This window comes from Castor canadensis, chromosome 1 (assembly GCF_047511655.1).
Source record: "Castor canadensis chromosome 1, mCasCan1.hap1v2, whole genome shotgun sequence".
NCBI classification, from domain to species: Eukaryota; Metazoa; Chordata; class Mammalia; order Rodentia; family Castoridae; genus Castor; species Castor canadensis.
The window spans coordinates 4,968,839-4,996,468 of record NC_133386.1 but is presented as its reverse complement, the minus strand read 5'-3'; the positions used below and the strand labels follow the sequence as shown (position 1 = coordinate 4,996,468).

General features: G+C 44.4%; 1 pseudogene; it reads left to right on the top strand.

Annotated features, from left to right (window-relative positions):
- The first annotated feature begins 12,049 nt into the window (after positions 1 to 12,049).
- On the top strand, positions 12,050 to 26,132 carry LOC109695281 (regulator of nonsense transcripts 1 pseudogene; annotated as a pseudogene).
- Positions 26,133 to 27,630: the final 1,498 nt, after the last annotated feature.

Sequence of the window (27,630 nt, the reverse complement as noted above, 5' to 3'; positions counted from 1 at the left end):
GTTCCATCTTGGTGGAAGTGTGAGCTAGGCTAGCAGGGAGTCCTCTGCTCTGGTCAGCATAGAAGGCACAGCTTCCCGGGCCACACACACACAGCTCTTAGCATGCCAGTCTCGGAGTGAAGCCCTGGTCGCCATTGCTCATCTGCATTGCCACCAGGAAGCTCAGGTGGCTGCATGTGGAGGGGCACATGGAGCTCCGTTCCAAGAGATAGTGTGTGTCTCCCTGGAGCCACCCAGCCCTGGTACCAGAGGGGATGGGAGAGCTGGACAATGGGAGTCTTAGCTTGAGCCCACCTGGCCTGACTGTTCTCACAGGCCAGGGTACCAAAGGAGGGAAACCAACCGAGCAAACCAGCAGACAGGGAAAGTGCAGGGAGCTGCAGGCCTGGTGCCAGGTGCAGAGGAGAGGGACCTTGGGTCATGGCAAAAGCTGACATCATGGGCTCAGTGCCGGCTGAAGAGCATTACAGCACTCATTTTAATCTTCAGAATGAGCTCAGAGGTATAGAGGGTGGGTCTGTAACCCCTATTCATTCATTTAATATCTGATTGGATGTCAGTGTTGTTGGAAATGACTATTCATAATGGCAGTCCTGGCAAGGTTTCTTTCTAATCAGCAAAACAGGGGTTGGAGGGCTTGGCTGTGGTACCCTTGCCAGAGGCTCTTAATTTACGAGAGATGTTAAATTATGCTGCTGCCAGAGAGTCGGATACGGGAAGTGATACAATAAGTCATCAGGGATGTGCTAGTTTTTCTTTTTTCATTTGACAACCACAGGAAGTGGCCCTTAGCCAAGCCATCTGAGAGAGCGTCTGATTGCTGTGCTATGTGCACAGTTTCTCAAGTAGCTCTCCGGGCCTAACAGGAAAGGCTGTGGAGGTGAGAGAAGCTCCTTGTGGACACAAAACTGGTCTATTTAGGCTCTTGAAATGGGCATCAGAAGTGTGTAGGTAAGTTTTTTTTTTCCTTAGGTTTCCTTGGGACTGTTCCAGCTTGGTCTAACTCTACTCAGGTTTGTCAAAGCCTTCTTAAAAAATAGTTTGGGACATAAGGGATGAAGACCTTATAACGTCTCATTTCTTACTTTGCTCTTTTCTAGAAAGGGCACATTCAATACAATAAGGTTTTCAGTCCATCATTTCTACATGAGGCCCAGGAAGCTGCGTCAGGATGGGACTCCTAGTCCTGTCAAGACTTACGACTGCTGCAGAGTGAGGTCTGTGGGACTCAGGGCTGTGGGGACTCTTCCGGGACCTTTGAGTGTGTGTGGGTAACCTAAGCCATGGTCTGCTGAGGACGATGGCAAAAGCACTTCCATGAGAGCAATCTTAGCACTTGTAGGCAACAGGTGAACCCTTGAGCCATGGTGTTACATTCTGCTGGAAAGGTGCCTGAGATCCTATTAGGTGACTGCAGTAAGGTCCCGAAGGAAGTGCTGAGCTGGCATCACAGGAGAGCTCAGAAAACATTCCCTCCCTATCAGGCCTGTAGGGAAAGCCTGTGATTTGCCATCCTGGGGCTAGCTTCTGTTTTTGGCCTCCTTTTGTAACACGGCCAGTCATTGCTCATTGACTTCCTTGACATCAATATTTTTATGCTCTTTAAAAAGTGTTATTTTTAAATTAAGAAAAAGTCATTGATTGGATACGTCTTAAGCTTCTCTGCACATGGAAGCCACTTGGGGAATCATTAAGGTGTTCCAAGGCTTGGCTCTCAGCCCATACACTTGTGTCGTGTGTGGACCTCAGCACGAGGACTTCGTGTAGCTCCCCAGTCGTTGGAATATGCAGCAAAGTTTGGGAACCACTGCCCTTGTCTGTCACTCCCCAGTGACTCTCCTTGGAATATCTGCCTAAATGTCCTGTGCCAGGAGTTTCAGTCTTCACAGTCTCTTCTCTAGCTTGGGTTCCTGCATTTTTTTTGGACCTCTGTGTTAGCATGGTGGAGCAGTCAGATAGGTCGTGCTGCTGTAACAAACAATCCTACTGTGCCATGCCAGGGGGTAGCAAGGTACAACCCTACCATGTTTCTGGCAGAGAGGAAGCCAGAGCTATGGGGAGAATAGCAATGACCATGGCCCAGGGATACTGATTTGGCATTCATGACTCTTTGGCTAGTTCCTTCAAGACTCTTTTTTTTTTTCTTACAATTTTGAGAATTAAGACAATTTGGCTGCTTTAAAATGAAAATGCTTTCTTTGTCTGGAACCAGAGGGTGATACTGAGGCAGGCTAGGTTAGGAATAGTCTGGGACAGTGCCCCATCTTTGCTTGGGCTCCTCCCTCTAGCCCATAGGTGATGATGTAATGTCTTGAACATCCAAGTTCAAGGTATAAAAATGACCTACCAAGAGACCCCGGCCCTTCTTCTTCCCTTTCCTCACCTGGCAGAATGGGTGACTCCCTTTCCCTTAACAAAGCTATTCTACCTCACTCCATCCACGCGCTGTGCTTGGATTCTTCCACTTGCAGCACAAAGACCTAGATCTTCTGAGAGCGATTGCCGGTAACAATACCTCTGTTTTTCACCAACTCTTTTGTGAATAGTTCCTTGGTTTTGGTTATTCCAAAATTTTCTTTTTTTCAAAAAAATTAGAGCTCATCGGTGGCTCTGAAGTATTTGGAGGTTTTCATGCCTCACAGCTCAGGGGTCAGAGATTTACTTCTGTTTCTACCCATACTGAGCTACAGTCACAAGACAGTGACTTCTCCTTTAAATTTCAAGTCCAGGACAGATGCAAAAGAGTCAAGGGCAAAGGAATTGAAAGGGGCCCAAAGCCTTCTCTTTGGAAGTTGTAAAGTTAATTCCAAATAACTTTGTGACTAGCCAGGTATGATGATACAGGACTTTAATCCCAGCACTTGGGTGGTGGAGGTAGGAGGATTGCAAGTTTAGGCCAGCTTGGGCTAACCAAAGGTCAGGTGTGGTTGCAAAATAAGACCTGTCTCATAAACCAAAACCGAACCAGACAGCAAGAAACCCGTTGTTATCCATGAAATGGGCTGCAGGCTATGTGGTGGCAGCAGTTAAACACCTCCTGTTACAGTGGGAGTATCCTTCAGGCTACCTGGCTAGCTCCTCACAATTTACCCACAGCTAGAGTCTGGGTCATGGTGAACTAAGCAGATGTGGATTGATACCGAATGCCAAAGATGGAAAATGTCTCTACTGAAGGGAACCGTGTGATGTAACTATAGCTCAAAGACTTTTGACGACAGAGGTGCAGACCACTGAGGCTGGGTGGAGAATGGGTGGTAGGGCAAGGCTCATCCTTTGCTGAAGTGAAGCAGAGAATCAAGTCAGTGTCTTAGGGCTTCAGGCAAGAAGAGAAGTGTTTGCCTTTTTGGGAATAACCGTCTGAAGGGCTGTAGCTTTCCTCAGGCCACCAAAAATACATGGGGCCATTATATTTTCTCTGGGTGACTGTGGAAAATGACTTTCAGGAGTTAGTAGCATTAAGATGTGGCCTGGGCTTTGGGCTGGTAGATCTTTAGTGAAAGCAGATGGCCACAATGGTATTAAAACTGAAGACTGCAGTAAAGCTTTTAATTGAACACAATTGGACCCTGCTGGATGGTAATTACCTTGGCTGCTTGAAAATAATATCCCGCTCCTGATGCTGTGAGAGGGAAGCTACAGGCAAGCACATGGGTTTGCTTGGTGTGTACCTAACCAGGACGGAGCTCCCCAAACTACCTCCTGCAGGGGTGCACCAGTAAAAAAGCGTAGAGGCCAAGACCCCAACTGGCCAGAGCAAGAATTGTACAGACTCTAAAGCAACCGAATGGACCCACGTTTACTGGAGAAAATTGAAATTGCATTCACCGTCAGAAAAACATCATGACAGTTTAACTATTTTTTTTCTTTCTCAGTTAATGACAAACCCTAACGAGGAAGATGTCTCATTTGGATGATTTCCTTTAAGTTGCTTGTGTTGTGAGCAGCGACTGTGCTGAGAAGTCAGAGAAGTGTAAGGTCACTTTTTCTCTTGATCTGAAAACTTTCACCTCTCAAGCTGCAAACGCGGACAATAAATACTCAGAACAGTGGTGTAGAAATGTACCGAGGACTCCATCCTGGGGTTGAGGTGCTTGTGCAAATGTTGACCTCAGGCGTTTTCTAAACCCAAACAGGCAGTCTTAGAATACATGACTTGGGTGGGGTAGAAAAAGGTCTCAGAAAGCCATTGGCTCAGTGGTTCCCAGAACCACACCCACGATTCGGACTCAGGGCCACTATTCCCTAATGATCTCTAGGTGGTTCGGTTGACAGGTTTAAAAGCCCAGATCTCTAGCCCCTTTCTGGCCTTCGCAAGCATCAGGACTTGCATTACTGGTGACCACACACACTAAGGAGGAGACCATACCTTTAGGCAGCCCTATCCACCTTAGTGAGGAGCATTTAGCATCACACAGACTAAAGCCAGTTGAGACAGAGTCACCCATGCTGGTGGAGGTTGTTCAAGTTACTCACAAATACTGTGCTTGCCTCTCTTCAGAGCAGGGTCTGAGGAAGCTGGCTGTCTCTGTCTGCTCTGTAACCATGTGACTTGCTCTGACCCATGAGACGCAAGCAGAATTTAGAGAATTTTATCCTTCTGGGTGGGAGTGTTAGGAGCCTGCCTATGGTTCTCCATGTACGGTTCTCTTTGTCACTGGAGATGCTCCAGGTGGTAGCTGTACCATGACCCTTGCCCCTTCCATGGAGCTGTGTCCTTAGCTGACCTGCTGTGGTCAGGTAGGTGAGTAGGACACAACTTATCATGTCTAAATTAGTCTTTGGCAGAGCTGTTGTCTTCCTAAGAGTGTTGCCTATTTAGTGGTTCTTATTGGGATAAGGACAGAACAAAAGGAAATACACGCGTGCAAAGTATTGACCCCTTGAGGCTACTGGGCCGAAGTCTGACCTCCAGCTTCCCCCGCCCATCAGGTTTGCCATCTGGAGCTGTGGACCCTAAGAAACTTGATTTTGTCTTCCACTGCTCTTGACTGTTGTTGGGCTTGCTTTTCTGGAATGCCATAGCACTAACCCTTTAGACAGGCAATGAAAACAAAACCAGAGGTTTTGTTCACATGCCTAGGTTCACATGAAATAGTGACTTAACCACTGTGCTGTGGGGTGACTGTGCCCCCCAAAGTTCATGTGTTGGAAACAGTCGCCAAAGCGACAGCGTTGAGAGGTGGGACCTTTAAGAAGTGATTAGGTCACTAGGATTCTACCTTTATTTTTTGATTAATGTCATTTTGAGACTGAGTTGCTGTCAGAGTAAGCTTGTTTTAAAGCAAGTTCAGCACCCCGCCATCGCTCACTGGTTTTCTTGCCCTCTCTTGTCCTTTTACCTCCCACCATGGGATGATACAGCACGAAGGCCCTCACCAGAGGCCAGCACCTCCATCTTGTACTTCCTAGCTCCCAGACCTGTCAAAAATAAATTTCTTTTCTTTGTAAATTACTCAGTCTATGAAATTCTGCTTTAGCACCACAAAATGGACTAAGAAAGATGGCAAAATGTAAAGCACCTCATTTAGCTTCATTATGGAGCAAAATTAAAAGAAAACCTAAGCAAAAAAAGAAAATGTTTATAAAGATCTGTACAAATGTTTCTTGACCGTATGTTGGCAGCTCTAGCATGGCTGTTCCTTCCGAGAACGCTCTTAACTGTTGTCAGTAGGCTGAGTTGCATGCCTCTACATTTGGTCGACATCATTTTTCTGCTCATTACCTTTAAGAAGGACACAGTTTTTCAGATTCCCTTGATCTGATTCTTTCTTGGTTTTTAGAGAAGCTCATGATTTAGTTCTATAAGGTTTTCCCTTGTAGTATAGCCAGTGTTCTTTCTCTGGCATATGCCCCATGGTCTTTAGTGGTCCTGGCACATGACACTCTCTGGAGACAGACGTGAGGAAAGAATGTAGATGTCACTAGGTGCTTTCTGCTCCGAAGGGCAAGATCTCCTCTGCTCACCTAACAGCTGGTGGTGAGGCCTGAGCAGCCTAACCTGAGCCGAGGGCCCAATTTCAGGAAATCCTATTTTCTATTGATATAGAATTTCTAACAGCAGCTCCCACTCTGTGGGCTCTGGGTCCTTGGAGGGAAAGTCTCAGCCCTCTTTGTGCAGGACGTGTTTGAGGGCTCAAGGACAGTGACGTTTGTGTCATTTTCCTCAGGCCACACTTTCCTGCTCATCTTTTATACAAGAGAGTGTGGAGCCTCTTTACAATCATTGATTCATTTTTATACAGGCCGTGGTCCTTTTTAATACTGAGCATAAGCTATTTAGTGGCTCATGGGTTTAAAGCAGTGACTGTTTGTGGCTGGTGTGGTTGTACTTCTGTTAATGTAGCCTAAGACAGATTTAAGTGATTTTCAAACTGGTGGGCCAGGTTTCATTTCATGTCTTCTCATGTCTTTATTTTCTCTATTTTCCCTCCCTTTCATTTCTTTCTTCCTATCCTTTCGCTTTATGTTTTTTCCCATCTTTTCTTTTTGGCCATACAAGCTGTTGAGTGGGCATGGGCAATGTGTTTACTGCTGTTGAAGGGAGGGCCTTATCCAATGCTCACAAAGGTTGGGCTGCCTTGGGATTTCCAGCCACAGAAGGTCTTGGGACCAAAGCCAGCATAGGGTGTACAGCAAACCTGTCTTAGCTCACTTTCCTCTCATGTGTACTAAGTAGTGACAAACAAGAGTAAGAGCGTCCCATGAAAGGACCCTACTGTGTGTGCCTGGTGAAGCAGGGCCACTTTTTTGAGCGTGGGGACATGACATTCTTGCAAACTCAGTGGGATCCCGCTTGGGGCCAAAGGAAGTCCGTGTTTTGCAGTGTTCAAATCATTCTATTTCTTCTAGGTAATAGAAACACTGAACACTTCAGTTTTGGTGACAGTACTTGAATCTGTGAATACAGGACTACAAATATTCTTCTCAGTATTGGATTTTGTTTGGGAAGAGGTAATGGGAAGCAAGTTAGCCTGGAACATCCCGTAATGTTTCATGGGCAGTTAAGATAACTACTGGCTGTCTGTACCACGCTCTGTAATTGTACAGTGTAATTGCTTCTTGTAGGCTTGCAATATCTGTGCTATAGCTTCTATTTTATGGGTATTTTAAGGTGTATTTTTTATTGATTTGGCATAGACATTGCCAAAGTGCAGTGGATTGATTGGACACTAGAGTAATGCAGAAGCATTTAGTGCATTGATTCTTAATCTGTAGAGATTTTTTTTTGCAGTTCTGCATGTATTTATTACTGGGGTGTCTAAGTAATGTTAACATTAAAAGGAATATCTGGGGTGTATGTGTTTTCCTAAAGGTAAATGAAAAGTCTATAGTTTGATTTTTCAAGAGACTGCCCATGTAAGTCAAGGCCAGTTCTGTTATGCCCACTGAATTGCCCTCTAATAGGGGTGTGCATACTTACACACTTCCCATGTTTCCCTAGTGCTTGTGACATCATAGGATAATGATCAACTCTCCCTCATTGGAGCCTTCCAGAAACTAATCATGCATTTCCTTCACCTTTATTTTCTCTGAGCAAAAATGGAGTGATTCACGTATTTATTGGCCATTTGCACTTCCTGTCTTGAGAAGTGTTTATTCTGTTCATTTGCCCCTTTATAGATTGGATTATTCACTCTTTTGGTGCTTATTCTTTTAAGCTTTTTAAATATTCTGGATATTAATCCCATTTTCTCCCTGTCTGCAGGCTATCTCTTTACTCTGTGAATTGTTTCTTTAAAGACAGCATGCTATCAGAGACTTGCAAATGCAAGCTCATTATGACACTATTCGCAATGACTAAGTCATGGAGTCAGCCAGGTGCCCATGCACAGATGAATGGATAAAGAAAATGTGGTTTATATACATGGTGGAGTATTATCAGCCACAAAGAAGGAGGAAATCATATTGTTTACAGGAAAATGGATGAAATTAAAGAGCATCATGTTAAAAGAAATAAGCCAGACTCAGAAACAAGTGTCTCATGTTTTCTCTCACATATGAATCTTAAAACAAAAAAGACACAAAAGTAGATGGGAGGACCATTAGCGAAGAGAAAGGGGACCGGGGAATGGGTAATGGGGAGTAAATAGGATCCAAGTATTTTATATGCATGTGTAAAAATGTCACAATGAAATCCATTGTTTTAGCATTAACATACACTCGGGAAAAAATAAAAGGCAAGGTATGGTGGCTCAAGCCTGTAATCTTAGCTACTTGGGAGGCAGAGATTGGGAAGACTGAGGTTCAAGGGCCACCCCAGGCAGAAAGTTCATAAGATCCCCAACTCCATCAATGGTTGGGTGTGAAAGCGTATGCCTGTCATCCCAGGGATGCTATCCAGGGAAGCATAAATAGGAGGGTCATGGTCCAGATCAACCGTGGGCATAAAAGGGAACCCTATCTAAAAAACAATCAACCCAAAAGGGCTGGTGTGGCTCAAGTGGTAGGGCACCTGCCTCTGCCTAGCAATTGCAAGGCCCTGAGTTCAAGACTCAGTACTGAAAAAAAGGAATTAAAAAAATGAGATGATTCTAGTTGCCTCTTTGGAAAGATGCATTACCCATTAGCAAGAGGTGTTTATAGTTCTGCATACATTTGTTACTAGGGTATCTAAGTAATGTTAATATTAAAAAGAGTGTCTGGGGTGTGTATGTGTGTTCCTAAAGATAAATGCTACAAAGCACTTATCTTTACTTGCTAGCGAGCTCCTGTAGGTCTTTTTCTTTGTCTTCTTAAGCATTTTATTGATGTTTTTCCAGTGGCTACTGTCATTTGCTTATGTAAATACTGTCTGTCTTTAGACAGTACTTCACTTTGTCTTTGGCTCCTTCTTCCTGTTTTCTTCTGTTATTAACCAATGGTGGCATGTGGTTTAGAGAATGAACTTAATTTTGGGTATGAATGGCAGAAGGAGCTTTTAGCCTGTTCTTTGAGTGGACATTAAGCTTTCACAGTAACAGGGGATCACTTACTGCATTGGAGTTTATGTTTTGGAAATGTCATTTTCTATTTTCACATTTTGACTTGGCAAATATAGATCAGCATAAAGAGGGAATAAATGCCTTGTGATTGGAGATGGGAAAGATGGATGGACAGGTGCCACATGGAGAGTAGCTCTAAGTTTCTCTGAGTCCTGGCAAGCTTACAGATGGATTTTGGCCCATAAACGGCTGGAAGAACCTGACTTAGTTCATCACTGTTAGAGGTAGTTGACTGAAGTAGCCAGGAACCATTATTCACAGCTCGCTGTAAAGTGAATAATTTACTCCCTTCTCTTCATAGAATGAAATCTGTAATGCCTTTGGGACTTTTTGGATAAAGTGCTCTACAAACATGTCGGATGAGTTTTGGTTTTATTACAGAGGAGTCTGGTTAGGATGGAAAATGGGAATTAAATTGAATGTAAGGATTTATTACCTGAGGGAGCCCCTTTTAACATAATTATTTTAAGAAAACAAATCTGTGATAAAAGAGTTGAAATCATCTGCACATCATAAATTTTGTTTGATATAGTTACATTTTGAATGCAGGTGCAACTCAGTTTTTTGTAAATAATTAATATTGTATGTGTAGACTTGTAAAATCCCATGTTGTTACTTGAATGCTATGATTTTTACACATGGTCTGTTGCTACACCTGTGGCTACAGGCTTCTTACAGGTGTACAGTGCAAACACAGTGCCCCAATCGCTGGGCTTTCCCAGAAATTGGAAGCACAGGTGGTATGTGTGTGTGTGTGTGTGTGTGCCTGCACATATGTGGTGTGTGTAACTACTAATGGGGGAAGAAGAAGGAAGGGAGGTGGTAGAGAGGAGGAAAGAGAGCTGGGAGTCTACAGAGGAATTTGATTTACCACTCCACGTTTCTTCCTTAGGATATGGCAATCAAATTGAACATGGTGTTAAGAGTGTGACCATCCCCACAGGCAGCAGTGAGTCATACTGGGTACCACTACATTGTTGAGTGGGATGGAATGCAGTGTGGACCTAACAGAGCACTTCGTACTCCTTGGAGAATGACATGATGTCAATGCTATTCAAAAGACAAGTGGTCTTCAAAAGAAGGGAACGAACAAAGGCAAAATGAAATTTAATAATAACAAACGTCTTTGAATGAGTTTAGCACTGTAGCCTGGGAGTGTAATTCTAAATAGATAAGTAGTTCTTTTCTTTCTTTAAAAAAATGTGGTGCTTTTTCAATGACTGCTACAATTAATCATTGTATAGTTGATCAGAGAATATTCTTGGAACAACAGATGAGAGTCTTAACTGCAGGTTTCAGGTCTGAGCCAGTGAAGGGAACACTTACTCTGAAAGTGAAGGTGAGCACCTGGAGTATGTAAGTGGACCAGTTTTCTGGTTTGCTTCTCCTCTCAGCTGAGCTGTTGTCAAAAGGGTTTCTGATATACTACTATGTATTATATAACAGGCATAGTTGGATATTTATATTTTAGTATTATTGACATGTAGTTCACACATATTTTGTATATATCACATTTGTTTTATATATAATCGTAATGCTGAGCATAAAAGGTAACCATAGTTTCAAACCATTCATCAGCTTGGCACCTGACAGTTCTGACCCTGTCCACCTCCCTAGAGTAAGAGAACACCTAGAGAAAATAGGAATACATCACTTTCTTATGCAGTAATAATTATTACCAAGTCGTTTCTTTTGGTTACTGAAAAACCATGCAGGGTTGAGTGGCACCAAGGTGACTTTTTTTCTTTTTTTGGAAAACACCTTGAACATGTCCTGTCACCCCATAATCCCTCCATGTTACTGTCTGATGAGAGAGAGAGGCTCTGGGCCTATTGATCTGCTTTGGTTTTGAGGGTCACATTACTGCTCCATGAGACAATATGTGGAGACTTCAGCTGAATGGACTGAGAATTACTGGACAAATTCTTCTCTAAGCTCCAAGATGGTAACTTCAGAAACACCTCTAGGTGCTCTGAGGATGCCTAGCTCCAGGTGACTCATCTAGAGTACTGGTCCATCAGCTTTGCAGGTAGCTTTGGTGTAATCCTGGGTAAGAAAATCCATAGTTGTCATGGAGGCTTAAGGACAGTTTGCTGTTGAAAAAAGGCTGTGAACCTTTGCTTAGGTAATGGTTTGGGGTATTGGCCTCAGGCTCCGAGACTCATCATAGTACACCAGGATTAGCAACCACTTTCACAGTTATGGCAGAGGAAGGGTTTGCAGGAAAACATGAAGGAATGTGGCAGAATAGCTGATGTACACAGTAACAAAAGACCCGTCTGGTCCTACTGATGGGAAACTGATGGGATAGGATGACTGTGGCTATGATTTTCTCATGGACAAGTGCTGTTGATTATTCATTTTTATACACTCAGCACTCAGCACAGTAGTTGGTCTGTTGCAGCCAGTAGAAAAATGTTTATTGAATGAATAATTTAAAAATCAAAGAACAGTAACAATATTCTTTGAGAGATGGACTGTTCATCTCAATATTGAAACACAACATCGGCTGTGGACTTGCTTTGGAAAAATGACTTCCATGTTATTTTGCCATATGAAGGGCATAGTGGACAGAATTCTAAGATGACCCCTGATGGTCTTATATAGTTCCCTCTCTTGAGTGTGGGTGCGATGTTTAACTTACTTCTCACCTATAGACTATAGCAATGGTGAGGAGATTTTGTAGATGTAGTTAAGGTCCCTAATCATGTGACTACGTTTATCAAAAGATTATCTTATGTGGGCCCGACCTAATTAGGTGAGACTTCTAAAACTAATTCTAGGGGTCAGAGGCTGAAGGAACTGGAGACTGTCACTCTTGCTGGCCTTCAAGAAACAAGCTGACATGAGTTCTATAGCTGTAATGAAGTAAATTCTGTCTATAAGCGTATTAGTCAGGGTTTTCTAGAACAATAGAACCAATAGAATATATTTGGAGCTTAGGTGAGCCCACAATGCCCTGTGCATTCTGGAGAGCCAGAGAACTGGGTAGCTGTTCACTCCGTGAAGCTGGAAGCCGCAGAACAAGGGACTAAAACTGCAGCCCCAGTCTGAGGGTGAAGGCCTGGATGCCCACTGGAGAGTTGCTGGTGAGTCTGTGTAGAGGCTGAGGAAGCTGGGGTTTAGTGTCAGAGTGATGACAGAGCTCTAGACACACTCTGTCAGGAGGAATGGAACTCCACATGCTGTCTTATGTCCTTCGTCCACCTTTGTGCTCCAGCTGGGGCCCCCCACCCTTCTGAATAGTGCTGCCTACATTTAGGTGGGTCTCTCCTCCTCGGTTGCTATGCCAACCCTCTCTGGAAACACTCACAGACTTCACTAATTTCCTAGTATCTCTCAATCCAGTCAAGTTGACAATCAAGGTTGACCATAACACAAATGCACGAAGTTGTCAAAGCCAACCCAAGCCCCAGGTGAGACTTCCTCTCCAGCCTGGTGAGATCTGAGCAGAAAACTCACTCAGGCCACAGAAACTAGGAGCTAAAACATGTGTGTTGTTTTTCAGCTACTGAATTAGTGGTAATTTGTTATGTGGCAATAGAAAACAAATCCAAGGGCAGAGGGAGGTGTTTTCCACCATGCTACTTCACATTGAAGTGCTGTATATCTAGGGTGTGACACGGCAAAGTAACAATTAATGCTCATTGCGACTTGCAATCTGTGTTCCTTTCACATTAAAATGTCATCCCATGTGGAGGAGGAGGCTTGAACCAAGTGAAGACTAGGAGAAAAGAATCTGCTTTCTTTTTCTTAGAAAACATGAACAACACAACCTCATCCACCGAGACGTCCAAGAATATATTGGCCTATGCAACATTCTATCAGCTTTCTAGAAAGTGTTACTTGCCCATAAAATGTTCATATTCCTTCATGTGCTTGTCAGTAGTTCAGTATTGTTCAGCTGATGGTCGTGACCAGCAGTTCAAAGACACACACTCCAGTATCACAGGCATCTCAACTTTCAGATAAACATTTAACTTCAGCCTGATGCTTCTTCTGGGCTCATGCTGGTGTTTGGGGATCTGTGCTCAGTGACATGGTTATTTTGTGACTTCCTGTAATCTCCTCATATGTAATGTGAAAGGGCTAGGGGAATGATTTGATTTATTTAGTCTTAATGTTAGCTACATAATGTGAAAATGAGCTCTTTGTGACATAGGAGAAGAAGGAAGTAAAACGAGAGAAGATGGTGGGTCAGGCACAGCATGAGTTGAGCCAATGGCAATTACTCTTATTTAACAGCATGGTGGAGGAGCGGGAAATCATTCCAGCCTGGTTCTTGTGGCATTTGAGAAGGGCTGTCGTCTCATGGTAGGCATTTTCCGTGTTTGTGTAAGAGGCAAACACAGCTTGATTGACAAAACCAGAGAGGGATATGTCATCAGGGGGTATGTGTGTAGATCGACTCACCCTTCTATTCAGAGAGAGAAATAAGTTTGCACTAATTAATACACTGACATGGACTTTGGAAGGTGTTAGTGAGGAAGAGGTGATTTTCCTGCCCCTCTTTGACTGTCTGGACCTTTTAAGAGTCTTTAACACTGCACTCACACTCTGGGGTCCCAGGAGACCATCGTGGCAGTGGCTATGGTACCAGGGTCCCCATCCTTCCATGGCAGTCATTAGAACACATTCTTGAATTTGCAGTACTAGTGGTGGTGGTAGAAGTAGCTTCTCCTTGCAGAAACTTCTAAGTTTTCCTGGGAGTCATACTTGAAAGTCCAACCTGAAGCCTCATTCAGATCCTTCAGCCTCAAACACCCGAGAAACTTCTGCTGAAGCTGACACCATGCCTGGCTTTGCACACGCGTTGGTTATTTTTTTTATTATGCATCCTTGCTTCTCGATCAACCCTGTGATTGGAGTACCCATGTTTTAAGTTCCTGTAAACAAGCTGGCTTTGGTATTGTTAAGTGGCTTTTTGTGCACCTTTGTTTTGGGTTTATTATTTTAGGTTCTTACTTTTATTGCTACTTCCTTCCTAATTTTTTTTTAAGTTGTTCTTTATATAAGCACTTACGTTGTATACTTGGTTCATTAACTTTCAGCTTTGTAAGACTTTTTTTAAATAAGAATTTAAGTTTATAAACTTATCTTTAAGTAAGATATAGCTGCAACACATGAGTTTGATTTGAAATATATTTGTAATTGTTTAGTTCAGAGTATTTTAAAATTTTAGTTATTTTTTATCTTTAAACTGAGAGCTATTTAACAAGATGTTTTAACTTTACACATGTGGGGGGTGTAAAAAGTTTTTTGTTCTGATTTCCAACTTCTTTGAACTGGGCCAAGAATTTGATTTAAGTAATAACGCTTTTTAAAGATGTGGTAAAGCTTGGTTTATGGTACAGAACTTGAAAAGAATTCTGCAGCTCTGGGGAGCAAATTGACATAGTTAATTATATTGTTCAAATGTTCTACATTATTTTCTGACTTTTTATGGCTTGATCTTTCAATTATTTAGAGAGGAATGTTTCAATCTGCCTTTGTACTGGTAATTTGTCAATTTCCTTTGAAATTCTGCTATTCACAAATATATTTTGCAGTTTTGTTAATAAATGCATACAAATTTAAGATTTTTAAATTATCCTTATAGAAATAGTAGAACTGGTTACTTTGTTATGGTATAGTCATCTCATTGAGCTCTACTAATTCCTATTGATTTAAAGACTGTCCTGTTAGTAATGCCAGTTATGTAAGTTAGCGTTTTCTACAAATATCTTCATATTTTCTTCTTCTCTGAGTCTTTTGTCTTAGATAATTCTTCAGTCTATTACGTATATCATTTTTATAAGCTATCCAGTCTGACAATTTGTGCCTTCCAGCTGATGAGTTGAATCTACTTACATTTATTATGACTATTGGCATATTTTATTTCTTCCATATTGCCTTGCACTTTCTACTTCTTACTACTTTTCTTCTTTTTTCTGAGTTCTGGATTGACAGAGATTTTCCTCCTTTCCCCTCATTGTGTGAGTTGGAAGTAATATATTATCTTTAGTGATCTCCTTAAGAACACAAAATATATTTAAGTTAACAAAATCTAAATTTAATTAATACCCTTGCTTTCCTCCTAAAGAATTAAAAAAATGGTTAGAACACTTGATGCCAGTCACACTCCTACCAATAAATAAACTGTCATTCTCCAGTGTTTTAGCATTTATTTTCCTACTTGGGATTTGTTGGATTTCCTAAATCTGAAGACTTATGTCTCATTAATTTGGAAAACTCTCAGCCATTATCTCTTCAAATTCCCCCTCATTCCTTATCTTTTTTAGAAACTTCATTTAGAGGTATGACAGGACGTCCCACTCCATGACCTTATTTTCAGTTCTTTGTTAATATTCTTTTTCCTTCTTAATGTCTCTGCAATTCATTCTGGGACATTTCTTTCAATATACTATTCAGTTCACTAATTTTCTCTCCAGGGATGTCTAATCTGTGTTAACTCATCCTTTGCAATTGTAACTTTATTGTTTTTAAGTTTTTATTTATTTATTTTATTTTGTGCACTTTCCAACTTTACTTGTTTCTTTCCAAATTTTCATGGTCATTTAATAGTTTTGCACTGTGGGTATCAGATCTTTAATTTCTTCAAACATATGTAATTTGTATTTTATACTTGTTAATTCTAAATTCTACTTTTTTGTGGGTTTGCTTTTAGTGTTTATTACTTCTTTTGAATCTTTTTCATGCTAGTTTGTATATTGCCTGCTTTTGAATTGTGAAATATATTGGAAATGTATGCATAAGAATTCTTTGAGATCTGGGTTTAAAATTCTTGTCCTGTGTCAGGGGCCACACAGAGAGCGTGATTTATGGTGCAAACATGGCAAGGACCAGTGAGTTAGAAATCCTTAGGGAATTCAACCCCTTCTCTTGTGAACTGATGCTGAAGAATCCCCTTCATACTCTGCTTCTTGTGGAGGTTGTTTCTAGGGTTCTGGGTCTCACTATATGGTGAATTCTGACCTGGTTGCTTTCTACCTACTTCCAGGTAGACTTCGTGTGGAAGTCCACCTCGTTTGACAGGATGCAGAGCGCGCTGAAGACGTTCGCCGTGGTCGAGACCTCTGTGTCGGGCTATATCTACCACAAGCTGCTCGGCCACGAGGTGGAGGAGTGATCATCAAGTGCCAGCTGCCCAAGTGCTTCACGGCGCAGCGGCTCCCGGACCTCAACCACTCTCAGGTGTACGCCGTGAAGACGGTGCTGCAGAGACCACTGAGCCTCATCCAGGGCCCACCGGGCACTGGCAAGACGGTGACATCGGCCACCATCGTCTACCACCTGGCACGGCAGGGCATGGGCCCGTGCTGGTGTGCGCACCCAGCAACATCGCTGTGGATCAGCTGACGGAGAAGATCCACCAGACAGGGCTGAAGGTCGTGCGCCTGTGCGCCAAGAGCCGTGAGGCCATCGACTCCCCAGTGTCTTTCCTGGCCCTGCACAACCAGATCAGGAACATGGACAGCATGCCCGAGTTGCAGAAGTTGCAGCAGCTCAAGGACGAGACCGGGGAGCTGTTGTCAGCTGACGAGAAGCGGTACCGCGCCCGGCCGAGCGGGAGCTGCTCATGAACGCAGACGTCATCTGCTGCACGTGCGTGGGCGCCGGTGACCCGAGGTTGGCCAAGATGCAGTTCCGCTCCATCCTCATCGACGAGAGCACGCAGGCCACCGAGCCTGAGTGCATGGTACCCGTGGTCCTCGGGGCCAAGCAGCTGATCCTGGTGGGCGACCACTGCCAGCTGGGGCCGGTGGTGATGTGCAAGAAGGCGGCCAAGGCTGGCCTGTCGCAGTCCCTCTTCGAGCGCCTGGTGGTGCTGGGGATCCGGCCCATCCTCCTGCAGGTCCAGTACCGGATGCACCCCGCCCTCAGCGCCTTCCCGTCCAACATCTTCTATGAGGGCTCGCTGCAGAATGGTGTCACCGCAGCAGACCGTGTGAAGAAGGGGTTCGACTTTCAGTGGCCCCAGCCTGACAAGCCTATGTTCTTCTACGTGACCCAGGGCCAGGAGGAGATCGCCAGCTCAGGCACATCCTACCTGAACAGGACGGAGGCAGCCAACGTGGAGAAGATCACCATGAAGCTGCTGAAGGCTGGCGCCAAGCCCAACCAGATCGGCATCATCACGCCGTACGAGGGCCAGCGCTCCTACCTGGTGCAGTACATGCAGTTCAGCGGCTCCCTGCACACCAAGCTGTACCAGGAGGTGGAGATCGCCAGCCTGGACGCCTTCCAGGGGCGTGAGAAGGACTTCATCATCCTCTCCTGCGTGCGGGCAAACGAGCACCAAGGAATCGGGTTCCTAAACGACCCCCAGCGTCTCAACGTGGTGCTGACCAGAGCCAGGTACGGTGTGATCATCGTGGGCAACCCCAAGGCCCTGTCGAAGCAGCCGCTGTGGAGCCATCTCCTAAGCTACTACAAGGAGCAGCGGGCGCTGGTGGAGGGGCCGCTCAACAACCTGCGGGAGAGCCTCATGCAGTTCAGCAAGCCCCGCAAGCTGGTCAACACCGTCAACCCTGGGGCCCGGTTCATGACAACAGCCATGTATGACGCCCTGGAGGCCATCATCCCTGGGTCCGTGTATGACTGCAGCAGCCAGGGCCGGCCCTCGAACGTGTACTTCCAGACGCACTACCAGATCGGCATGATCTGTGCGGGCCCCGGCCACGTGGCTGCAATGAACATTCCTATCCCGTTCAACCTGGTCGTGCTGCCCATGCCGCCGCCGGCCTACTTCGGACAAGCCAATGGCCCTGCTGCTGGCCGGGGCACCCCCAAAAGCAAGACCGGCCATGGGGGCCGCCAGAAGAACCGCTTTGGGCTTCCCGGGCCCAGCCAGGCCAACCTCCCCAACAGCCAGGCCGGCCAGGACGTGACGTCGCAGCCCTTCTCACAGGGCGCCCTGACGCAGGGCTACATCTCCATGAGCCAGCCGTCCCAGATGAGCCAGCCCGGCCTCTCCCAGCCCGAGCTGTCGCAGGACAGTTACCTTGGTGACGAGTTTAAATCACAGATTGATGTGGCCCTGCCACAAGACTCCACATACCAGGGAGAGCGGGCGTACCAGCACGGCGGGGTGACGGGGCTGCCCCAGTACTAGAAGGTGGCGACGGAAGAGCTAAGCTACGTGGCTTAGTCCATCAGCATCTTATCCTGGGTAATAAAAAATAAAAATAAACGGAGGAAAAGAACACTACCGCTGAGCCCCAACCCAGTCCTCCGACCTGATAATGCTGCACACAGATCCTAGGCTTGCTCTTCTGTTCTCACCGCATGGAACCCAGGTGTTACCAGACTGCTGCAGCTTTCAGCTTAGCCCAGGCTTATTTCATTTCTATTCAGGTTTGTCTTCATTTTGACAATGTGAGATTTTCCTTTAAATTCTTGTCAAGCTAGCTATGAAAAGAATTAAAAATGAAGACAGCTATCTATCTATCTATCTACCTACCTACTTATCTATTTATCTATCTAAGTTCTGGGGATGGAACACAGGGCCTTACACATTCTAGGCAAGCACTCTACTACTGAGCCACACCCCCAGGTAAAAACAAATGTTTAATATATTTGTTTTTAATTGCTTTGTATTTGGAGGTTTTTGAGCATATGACATTAGTCATCTTAATGAAAATGGAAAGTTCCAGACCCCTATGGGAGGTTGCATTCACCTGATCTAGGTAGTTAGGTGACAAGTTCTGCAGTACCTCATGATGAAATGCCAAAGACAAATGCATGAATTTGAGCTTACACTGAGAACTCCAGGCCTATATACAGAGTAGCAGCAAGAGAACTTTGCTGCCTAGTGTATGAACTTGGTCCTCTCAGTTGCAAATCTGCTTAGAGGAAATAAAGGTCATCATAACAAAAAATAGTCAGGAATCAGTAGAAGAATGGTCAGTCCTCTTAGAAAACCCCTCTATCCCTGTTATCAATTCCAGTACATCAGACATTGCCATGCAAATGCATACAAAGCAAAATTTGAGTCATGCGATAGAGGCAGGGTTATGTAAAAATGATGAAAGTGATGTAGAACTGTTCAAATCTTGTACAAAAACCCTGGAGAAGCGAGCCCGTGGGAAGGCGATGCCAGCTAACAAGTGCTGAGCAGGAAATCCACAAGGCAGTGACTTGATACAGTTTGAGCAGATCAAGAGGGACACTTAGAAACACTGACGAAGTGTGCTCTTTTTTTCTTTTCATTTTTTTTTTGAAAAACCAAGCCTCTTTTTGAATGTGCTGAAGTTCAATATGACATGTAGGATGTCACTCCGTGGCCACCTCCCCATTTACTATTTAATGAGCTGTTTGTATAATAGTGACCTAAAATGATGTTAAATAGAACAGAATGATTTTTAAAATTTGTTTTTAATTGACACATAAGGATTATCATATTTATGGGAAAACCAATTTGCTTTGACTTCTAGTTCAAGATAAAACCCCTGACGAATGGTTTTGATCTCTATGAAATGTTGGTTTTGTTTCAAGTGGGTTCACTTGAGCTGCTATATTCTCTGCATCAACTTAATGGTCATGAAGCCTCCCCTGTAAGAGTGATGTGAGGACTCCTTGTCCTTCACACCAGGGACCCGGATCTCAGAGCCAGTTCAAGGGCACACACCATGCTGATCTGGATGCCTCTGCTTTTTTGCTTGTGGTCCAGACTTGAATGGTCCTTCTCTATGCATTCCATGCACATCTGCACTTGCAGAGTCACTTTGGTGTCAGAGGACCTCTATGGCCTTTTAGGGAAAATCCAGTCTTCAATAGTTATGCAGAGTGTGAAATGCTTCCCAAGGATGTTTTGAGGCAGTTCCTCCAAGATGGGCCATCAGTTGTCCCAGTACTTTCCTTTAGTCCAAGGAGTGCCCTGTATGGAGGCCCTTTGGCAGTTTCTGCTCATTGTGTCTTTGTCTTGTCACTGGCATGCTGTGGAAATGGGGAACATTTTCTCTTGTTTGCAGGTTGATAGGAAGCATATCTGCTGGTTGGGATTAGAGCTGAAAATGGATTCACCAGTTTGGGCAGACACCCACCAAAGTCTTTACCCTTTCTGAACACATAGATGAGAGGCTCTGCATCCCTTGAATATTGGGATTGCCTTCCCAACTACCAATATGACAGCAGCTTCCTGCTACAATGTGTCAACATGGGGCCAGAGAGCCTGAATTTGAATCCCAATCCACCCTTCCTGAGTGCGTGGCTGGACAGTGACTTAACTTCTCTATATTTCTGTTAACTGACTTGCTTAAAAGAGCTAGATTACTCTTCTTACTAATGGATTTGTTATCAAGAAAAACTGTGAGCTACTGTTTGGTGTGTTACAAGAAAATGTTAATTAAATGTTTACTAAAATAAATTGTCAACCATGAGGCTCAGCACATTGAGAATGAATTAATTGTAAGATTTTTAGACCAAAAGTTACACAGAGCTGAAAGGAGTAGTGCATGCGTGAGTGTGTGTGTCTGTGTGTGTGTGTGTCTGTGTGTGTGTGTGTCTGAAGATGACTCTGAATTAAGGAGTGCTCAGATCATTAAACCCTCCTCAAATGTCAGAGGCCAATATTGGCACAGAGAAAGTGAAGTGAATATTTGCTGGGACTAGAGGATTCTAAATTATTCATGAAGGCTTTGCAATCTTGAATCCTTTAATTCTACCACATCTCTAGTACAAAGGCAAAGCCAATGTTTTCTGGTTATAGCATTTGTAAAGTCAGATCCTTCAGCTGTGCCAACCTGGTGCAACTATTTTTTTCACATAAGGAATCAGCTGCTATGTCTATTGCTTCAATTAATACCTGCCTACCACTGGAGGAAAACCAGGAGAGGACAGACTCAATGAAAAGAATTGTGAACAGAGGTCTTTTTAATCTCTGGATGTGCTAAGAAGCTTCAGGGACTGTGTTTTGGGATTTTTATGCAAAGATGAAGGCTCTGGATGGTAAATTAATCATTTCCTAAGTGAAGCAATACTGTCTAGTGTCTGTGAAGACTTAAGCTTGAGGTTTTGCCTATTGGCCAAGCACTATCATCACGCCCTGGAGTTTTGCCTTTTTGCCTGTGCAGCCCCTGTCTGCCATCTTCTCAACTCCTGTCTTCTTCCCCACCTCTCCAATCCTGCTCAGACAGTTCCTAGAACAAGGTTTGCCCCTTACTATACTGACAAGGGAGAGTGAGTTCTCTCCATCTGTACTACTCTGTTTAAGAGTCGGGTCTTACTATATTGCCTAGTTTGGTCTTGAACTCTTGGGCTCAGTTACCCTCCTGCCTTAGACTCCAGAGTAGCTGGGATACCAGGCACTCACACCCTGGACTTCTCTGTAGTCTTAAAGAACCATTTTCTCTTTCCTTCGTTTGGCAAGTATAAGGTATTGTCCCTCTGTCTCATGTTTTCAGCTAGAATGTAATTTCAACAAGAACAGGAATTCTATTTACAGTTCTTTAAATCCTTGTGTTGCCCGGCATAGCAGATGTTAAATAAGTATTTACCAAAGAATTGAGTTCAGGGACTCTCAGTTCTAGTCCTGGCTCTGCCACCAACTTGCTAAGGTAGCTTGAGACATGTTAGCTTCAAGCAGTGTTTCACAGATGTCTTAAGGAATCGTGACCACGATCACAACCATAACCACAATAACAATGGCCGATCACACTTAGTGAGTTCTCCTGTTTCCATATTGCGCCGAGCATTTCATATGTGTTGGCTAGTTTAATCCTTACTGTACAATACAATACATCTATAAAGGAGGTACCAGTTGTCATCACCATTTTTTAGATGGGTTAACTGAGACACTGAGCAGTTGCATAACTTTCCCAACATCAGGGAACTAGTAATAAGCGAAAATGCCAGAGGTTAGACCCAGGCAGCCTGGCACCTATCAGCACCCATGGCTGATGGGAAAGCTAATCAAATAAGAAGTAATCAAATAGGAGTCTTGGTACTGCTGTGGAGGGTTTTGCAGATGTAACTAAAGTCCATCCCTGCTCATCCTGGGGTACTCCCAGTGGCCCGACTTAGCCTGTTTAAAAGCACGACTGAAGCACGCACCCCCTATCTCCTTGCCCTGTGGACTTCTGTGGGCAAGGCCAGCCCCGCAGTACACAGCCTTCTCTTTGTAGCCATGCTCTTCATAAGTGTCTTGGGCTCCTTCCGTTTCCTTGGGGGTCGCTGACCGAGTCTCACTATGAGTCTGCTGGGAGCTGTCCCTGGCCCTCTTTCCCAGAACACACTGCTCACTTCAGGGCCTCTCCAGTGTCCCTTGAGTCTGCCTTGTCAAAACCCTTTTTCTCTCCCAGGCTGCTCAGAGCCACACGAGACAGAATGGGTGCGCTCTCCTTTCTGGGCTGGAAGCCTGTGCTTTCTGGCACTTACACACTCTTTGCATTGTCAGTGATTCCGTCCCTCTGTCCACAATGGCAATGGGCCTGCCTCTTGCATCTGCCCTCAGAGCTGAGCTTGATGCTGATGCTGTCTCACACCCAGTGCTCAGTGTCTGTGGATGCAAAGGCCTGGCAGTGCTGTGATCCCTTTCCTGCTGTGAGGTAACAAGTATTCTCAAAACCAGGAGATCAGAGATCCAAAGCATCAGGATTGGAGAAACTAACTGGTGATATTCATTGTCACGATTAATTTTAAGATTTTTACCATTTAGACTGCAATGCTTGACCTTTCTCCCCTAAGTTAAAAGTGGCAGAGGCATTTCCTCACATTTCAGGAAGAGTGAGTAAATGCGGTATCTCTGTGTATGCTTTACCCGGCACAATCATCCATCAGTAGCCTAAACTTATAGAAATGTTTAAAAGTTCACTTCCAGTAACTGCAGATTCTCATGCTTTTGCAGGAATAACTGGGTCAGAGAAAACTTTCTGCAGAATATCCAGGCCTCAAATTAATTGAAATGTCACCCTGGTAATTTTTTTCCCCCTTTGTTTGGTCCTTTTCTCCTTTGTGAAACAAACAAACAAACAAAGTGACCTCCTGAAGTTGGGTAAGTCAGACCTCTGTGGCAGCACAAGTGTTCAAACCCTGGCAAGTTCAGTCTGATGGCAGAGGCAGAGCACAGGGTTGTGTTAATTGTGTTCCAGTGCACAGCTGCTTGGGTTTGTGTCCCTGGCTCGGGATAAGGAAGGTGTGCCTGCTGGGTGGGACCCTGTTGGTCTTTGTGTCTGTTTACACTGACATTCCCTCTAGCCTGTGACAGTTTTATCAGGGAACTTTGCTGTAAACACGATCCTGTGTTGCAGGGCAGTCCTGGCAGGTGCCAAACACTTTCACCGTGAGTGTGCATACCAGCTCCATGTCCTGGAAGAAACAGAGTTCCAGGCAGCACCCCCCCATTCACTGTGACCTGTGCATTGAACATGTGCACAACTCAGCTGGTCCTCCTGGGGCCAGGGGTTGCTCATGGGAGTGCTCGGTAGGACTAAGTACCAACCAGGTTGGAGCTTGTGGGAGAAAGTGGTGCTGGTAAATTCGACTTGAAGTTCACTCTGACGTTAAATCGTGCTTTGGATTTTCCTGTCTCCTTTGCATGAATTACATCAAGTTGAGCTTGTGTATGCTCACGTGTGCAAGTTGCACAAAGTGCAAAATGCAGGGTTTGATTTTGACCTCAATTCTTGTCATTTCTGAGGCCTCATTTTATATTCATCTTTCCCAAGGATAACCTGTGACTTTTCTAAGTCATCAGATAAAGAAATGGGCTTCCTTAATTATGTTCTAATGATGTTCCAAAAGCAGAGGAGGCATTAAGGAGAGGAATTCATAAATATGCTTGCTCTACTCCTTTTAGCTCCCTGTGAAATTTTCTGTTTGAGCTATTATATACAGAAATGCCCAGTCTGTTTAAAGTCCACCAGCATCTTAGAGGCTAATCCAGCTCAGGCTCCCAATGGCAGCCAAACCCTGAGAAAACAAGAGTCTCTTATTTTGAAATTTGTGGTGCAAACTTGGAGGGAGGCCCAGCCTCCTTTTCCATCTTTGCCTTAGACCATTTCCATATTGCAGGTGGGGAAACAGAGGTGTAAGAAGTCTACAGCCCTTTCTTGTGCTCGATCATTGAAGAACATGGTAACTTCTAGACAGAGCTGTTATACAGAACACACAAGGCAACTCAGAAGGCTTCAGAAAGCTTCAAAGGAAAGGTCTGGTGAGTGCAGCATGTCAGCTTGTGGATAGGCTCAGAATGGAGCAAACCAACATGACCAAGACACCTTTTACTCACTCATGAGATTAATCTGGCATCTTTTGGATCCCTGGGCTTCCAATGGGAAGAACTTAGATGGAGAGCAATGAGAGCATCACGGTTCCTAATCCTTAGCAGCTCTGAGTGCTGGGTGCGTCCTCAGCCTCCTGGCCTCTCTGCTTCCTATGCTACCTTGCCAGGTTCTTGGTCATTTTCTCCAGCCTGACATGGAGCAGCAGTGTAATAGACACCATCACCACAGCAGCAGTGAGGACCAGCATCTGCCTCTGCAAAGGGAGCTCATCAGATCACTAATAGGTGATGACTCTGTTCTGAGGGACAGTAGCTATTTTCATGTTTAGACGATTCTACTGGGAAAACAATAAATGCTCAGAAAGCCTAAAGGACTTCACAGGAAGAGAAATAATAGTTGAACCTAGTGTAGTGTTAATCTGTCCCTTAAAATGAAAAGCTATATTCAATTCCAAAAACTGTCAATCAAATCATTTATTTATTCTACCTGTTAAGTGGATCACAGAGCACTCACAGTTAAGCAGGGGGAACAAACTCACAAATGAACCATTACAATAATGTACGATGTTTTGGAACAAAGACCTCAGAAGTCAGCTCTGGCCAAATTAGAAGAAGCAGAAGCGGTCAGACTCATTCTGAGCTAAGTTTGGAAGGATGCACAGGGATTTGCTATGGAGAGGAGGGGAGGGCGGAGTGTCCGGAGGTGATGGCACTGACTTGGTTGGCCTTATGTCTTGGTTCTCCATAAAGGTATGATGACCAGAGTGTTAAGAATCTCTCCTGAGTGTCAGCAGTTGGATCCGTGCCTGTGTTGAGAGCCAGGGATGGGACTGGACTGGCAGAGTTCTTTTCTTCTGGCTTCACAGCACCTCTAAGCAAACACATGGTTGGCCCAGAGGCTCTGGAAGGAGCAAGCCTATCATGGATCATGACTTTGCATCTGGTAAGTGTGGACGCTGGTGGGCCAAGATGACTGTCCCTCCAGTCATCAAACTAGTCACCTTAGGCTAGGACTGTGCCCATTAGAGGAGGGACCAGGCCTAAGGGGCTCCTGGTGAGAGGGACTTCAGGAAAGCAAAGTCCTGCCCTCACGTCTCTCAACATTTTCCATTCTCTCACTTGTGGTGACCTGGACACTGGACTGGCTTGAGACCAGGGACACCCTACCCGATGTGTTGTAGCAGTGTGTTCCCAACATACCACTGTGTTCTGGGGTTTGTGGAATGACTTAGGCCAGACTGAAGAATCAGGAAACCACTGAGAGGGAAGCAGATATCTAATGTGCCTTTCACAAGTGCTGGGGGCATGGCTCGGGTGGGAGAGCACTTGCCTAGCAAGCCCAACGCCCTGAGTTCAAGTCCCAGTACTACCAAAAAACCACAATAAAACGAAACAAAACACAAAGCTCAAAATGTCATTAGTTTTCAAATTATAGATAACTTTTTCTTTCTTCTTCCTATCTTTTTGAATAATCTTTAGGCAAGAAAATCTAAAAACCAAGCATGATGTTACCAAAGGCTCTGAAAACAATGGTGGTGTAATTCCAACACCATGCTGCAGTAGAGTGATGACGTTTTCAAGAAGAATTTGACTTGTCTAATTTAATGAAGATTAAATCTCCCCAAACGCATATGACATCTTAGTAAAACTTGGATGTTGTAAGCCGAAGCTTTTATTTTTTATTTTAACTATCTTAATTTTCTTTTCAGTTTTTTGGTTTTTTGGGACAGGGTCTCTCTATGTAGCTCAGGTTGTCCTTGAACTCATGATCCTCCTGCTTCAGCATGGAAAGTGCTAGGATTACAGACCTGTGCCACCACAGCCAGCCTAGACTGGAGTTTTTTAAAAACCACACTACATGCAGGTATGTCTGCACACCACTCTCACACACTCAGACACACCCACACAACTCCACACTCATATACACTCACACACTCATACACACACTCACACACACCTATACATCTCAAATGAATTTCTCAGTCCCTGAGGGTGGCTGCACACCCTTCTTTCCTCTATTTCCAATTGAGTTTAGAGGAAGATGGCACAGTTACCATAGCCCTCTCGTGTGCTGGCATGGCACCTGTGCTTCTTCCAGCATTCGTTGGGCACTTAGCATATGCCAGTAATGTGTGTTTAGAGTTGATGAGGTTCTCGCATCTAATTCTCACAACCATCCTGCAAGGAAGGTGCTACTATTACTCCCAACTCCCAGACGAACAGACCAGATTTGTTCAAAGTGAGAGACAGCTGGGAAAGTCTGAACTCAACCCCCGACAACATGTCCCCCGAGCGCACAGTCTGAGCCCCTACGTCACCTGACAGGCTCTCTGGCTGGACTGAAAGTCCCATGCCCATAGCAGTAGCTGTGGCATCAGAAAATGTGTGTTGGAGTGAGTTGAACTGAACTGTGCTGTGCCCCTGCTACAAAGGTGCCTCTGTGGTTCTCAACTGGGGACATTTTGCTGCCAGGGAGCGTTTGGCAATTTCTGGAGACATTTTGGGTTGTCACGGGGGATAGGGGTTGTTGCTATAGGCAGGCAGTGGGAAGAGGCCAGGGAAGGTGCTCAACAGCCTACAATGCACAGGACAGACACCATGAAAATGACTGAAAGTGGCAATGATGCTGAGGATGAGAAAACCTGCCATGTGTCATTTTGGTAACTTTCTGGGAAATACTGAGGCCAGCCAACTCCCAACAGGCACAGCAGCAAAAGACTCATGCTTTCTAAGGAGGTTTGGAGCGATGTCATTGCTGAATCTCTTTGATGAGTATTTGCTGAGCATTAAGAATTTGTTTTTGTCCCAAGAGAGGACATTAGCAAGAGGTGGTTGACTCCTGCTGTCCTGGAAAGACAGGTGTGTTTGTCTCAGATGTAGGCATTGTGAACTTTGTGCAAGCATAGCTTCAACACTTTGAAGAAAATTATATGAATATCCTTCCAGCATGGCACATTTCTAAAGGTGGGCCAACTGAATTATCTAGCTACATGGAACAGAGCCACCAAACACAGTGAAATTGTCTCTAAATTTTGTGTGTACTTCTGATTACTTGGAACTATAAAAGTAGATGCTATCATTGTATGCTTTTTAAAAAGGTTTTTGCTTGTTTGTGTTTGGTGTTGGGGGTTGAATTCAGGACTTTGTGGACACTAAGTACACACCCCCAGTCCTGTTTATTAGTATTTGAGTAGAACAAAATACAGCACATACTAACCATGCCCTCTACTGCTTAGACCTTAGCCTCAATTTTTTATTTTTGATTCTGTCAGTAAGAACCTTAAGTCTTGCGGTTTGATGTCACTTTCATAAGTTATGCATATGCTCTTGATACTACTTTGCACCATTGGAAACATTGTTGCAATGACATCTGTGTATCTTGTGGTAACGATACACTGTGATCTCTGTTTCCTAATAGATCAGAAG